This window comes from Schistocerca cancellata, chromosome 4, assembly GCF_023864275.1.
Source record: "Schistocerca cancellata isolate TAMUIC-IGC-003103 chromosome 4, iqSchCanc2.1, whole genome shotgun sequence".
Lineage (NCBI taxonomy): Eukaryota > Metazoa > Arthropoda > Insecta > Orthoptera > Acrididae > Schistocerca > Schistocerca cancellata.
The window spans coordinates 409,006,114-409,009,055 of record NC_064629.1 but is presented as its reverse complement, the minus strand read 5'-3'; the positions used below and the strand labels follow the sequence as shown (position 1 = coordinate 409,009,055).

The following is a 2,942-nucleotide window of genomic DNA, read 5'->3' as shown; positions in this document are numbered from 1 at the left end:
TGCTCGGGTAGCTCAGTTGGTAGAGCACTTGCCCGTGAAAGGCAAAGGTCCCGAGTTCGAGTCTCGGTCCGGCACACAGTTTTAATTTGCCAGGAAGTTTCATATCAGCGCACACTCTGCTGCGGAGTGAAAATCTAATTCTGGATATACTTGTTAATTTTCATTAAGAATAGACTAATAGACCATTAATCTTAGTTGCACTTTCTGGAATGTCGTCAATTTTTATGTGTAATTCAATATCCGTAAGTTTTTTAGAAAAATATAGTCTACATTTTTTTATATTTTAACTATTTCTGCATGAGGAAGTTTGGAGCACTATTGGCAGGGCTCTCCAACTGGCTGGGTATTTTGACGATCTAACGTGTGAACTGAATAGAATCTGACATGTTATCCTTCAGAAAGACATACAACAACTCTGTCAATCAACGCCAAGCCGAATACCTGCTTGAATAAGAGCCACAGGTAGACCATCGAGTTACTGACTTGCTCAGTTAGTGAAGTTCTTTCTCTTGAGCATTACATCAAGTTCTTCTGAAACTTCCCAATTGAGAACGTTTGGAGATTTTATTGTGTTGGCAGAAGAGCCAACACCGTGTTACTAGAGGAGCCCGAAATGCACGCGTTTTAGCTCACGCAGGCTGGCATGAGGAGGGAAGAACTATACTGACGTGAGGTCTGGGACATGACAAGGAATTAGAATTCAGAAAGCGGACGTAATTAGTTTGATACTTAACTTTAATCCATTAATTATGAACGTCGGTCTTGACGGTACATGATTCTCAATATCTGTTCAGAATACATTCTTATAGTAACTGAATATGGCGCCTTGCTAGGTCGTAGCAAATGATGTAGCTGAAGGCTATGCTAAACTGTCGTCTCGGCAAATGAGAGCGAATGTAGACAGTGAACCATCGCTAGCAAAGTCGGCTGTACAACTGGGGCGAGTGCCAGAAAGGAAGAAAGATGAGTAGTACAGAAATAAACATTTTTTAATATTTTTAGTGTACGGTTCGGTGGTTCAATAGGTAGGTGCTAGACAAAAATGCAAGGATTCGGGGTTCAATCACAAGTCGTTTTCAAAATTTGTTTTCTCACTTCTGACAATGATTTTTAAGTGCAGGTTCCCTATTCCTGGCCGAGGGCATCTGTTTACAGGCCATAAGAAGGCAAGATCACACCACGCCTAACACGACCACGCCTTGTAGGCGCTGCGATGTTCAAACCAACTTTCGGATTGGTGATAATTTTACTTCCTATACATTATTCATTATTTCAAGATAATGGTAACAAGATCCGTAAAATCTGACAAGTCTTCGTTTCCGTCCTTGTATGACATGAATTTGAGATCAGTCTCGTGGTCTATCTCTAACGACTTCACCGTCGACGGGGCTTTGAACTACAATCTATATTTGTTTCTGCATCTTATAGCCTGGTCGTAGTCTATCTATGATGCTGTGATGTGTCACCAAGCATTGTTTTCATCAATGATACAGCCCTCTTGTCGAAGATGGTAATGCAAACATTGATAATGTCAAGTCAGCTCCACAGAGTGGAGAACGATAAACTCTTCACAGTATGGTAGAAAAAATAGCACCTGCCTGGCAAAAGATTCGCAATTACGGACGTAGACGTGAATGCAGATATAAGATAGTAGGTGGAAAGTTTCAGTGTTGTTCGATTACACCATTGGTGTTAGATACTGCAAACTGTAACAACTATAAAATATCTGGGAATAACCGTCCGGAGCGGCCTAAAGTGGAACTACCAAATAAGATTAGTCGTAGGAAAAGCAGATGCCGGGCTGAGAATCCTAGGAAATGTAATTCACACATGAAAGAGGCATCTTACGACTTTGAGTATGGCTTCTCACACTAGGACCATTTTCTGGTAGGATTAATGAAGGACATTAAGTTCCTAAGAAGAACGAGGAATTTCGTCACGGGTGCGTTTAGTGAGCACGAGAGCGTCACGACGATGCTCTTCATACCTCATTGGTAGACGCTACAAAAGAAATGTTGTTCATAAAGAAGAGTTTCACAGTTAAAATTCGAGAAACTGAGCTCTTCCGGGCTGGTATACACGAGAGTTTTTCTCTTTCTGACAGTCTGGTATTCTAAGAAAGTACTCGCAGAATTGTTTACACTAAGAGCGATTTTTCGCTGACAGTTTCTGTGTGATAGTTTCTTGCAAGTCCTTTCTGTAAGTGTCTTAAAGTCTTGCGAAATCAGATGTCGGATGCGTTTACGCACAGCAGAGTGAGAGAGTCTGAGAGAGATGAGGTATCACTCTCCGCTAAATTTTTCAGTCATAGTGCTCTGCGTGGTTGTGATGAAAGAGCGTCGGGATGCAGCTGCACTTTTCATCTTTTAGTGGTAAAGATAAAAAAAGGACCTGATCAGTGTTGGATAAGAGCGTGTAGTAGGTGGTGAGATGATATTGGAACATGCATGAATCTCAGTGTAGAGCTTGTGATGGAAGATTCACAACAACATCGAAATTAAAGAGAACGACAGCGGTGGTAATGGATGATATGCTCCTTATAAATGGCCACAAAATTTCCAAGCAAGATACCGTTATGCGTAAGTCCATTAGTGTAAAAGATAGACTGCTTGTCACACAAAGATTTCTAACATCAGGTACGTTTATTCTCTTTGATATTTAAAAAAAGTAGTAATAACGATGAAATAACATTACACGATATTTCATATTGATACACATACACGTTCAAAAGCAAAACAGGGTGGATATCTGATAAATGAAGCATTTATGGACGTTCATATATGTGAACGTTTTTACTTGTATTAACTTAAGAAACCACTCGTAAATTCCTGAAGGTTTAAGTATTCAACACTCAGTACAATAATACAATCAATAATTATCACGCCATATCGAATTACAGCTGTCTCACTTGAAATTAAATAGCAATTTTTCGAATTCCAAAA

At 39.9% G+C, this 2,942-nt stretch overlaps 1 non-coding gene across 1 annotated transcript; it reads left to right on the top strand.

The window, feature by feature from the left end:
* Trnas-uga (transfer RNA serine (anticodon UGA)) lies at positions 1 to 75 on the top strand. The gene has a single exon. It is a non-coding gene; the product is annotated as a tRNA-Ser (tRNA).
* The last annotated feature ends 2,867 nt before the right edge of the window (positions 76 to 2,942 follow it).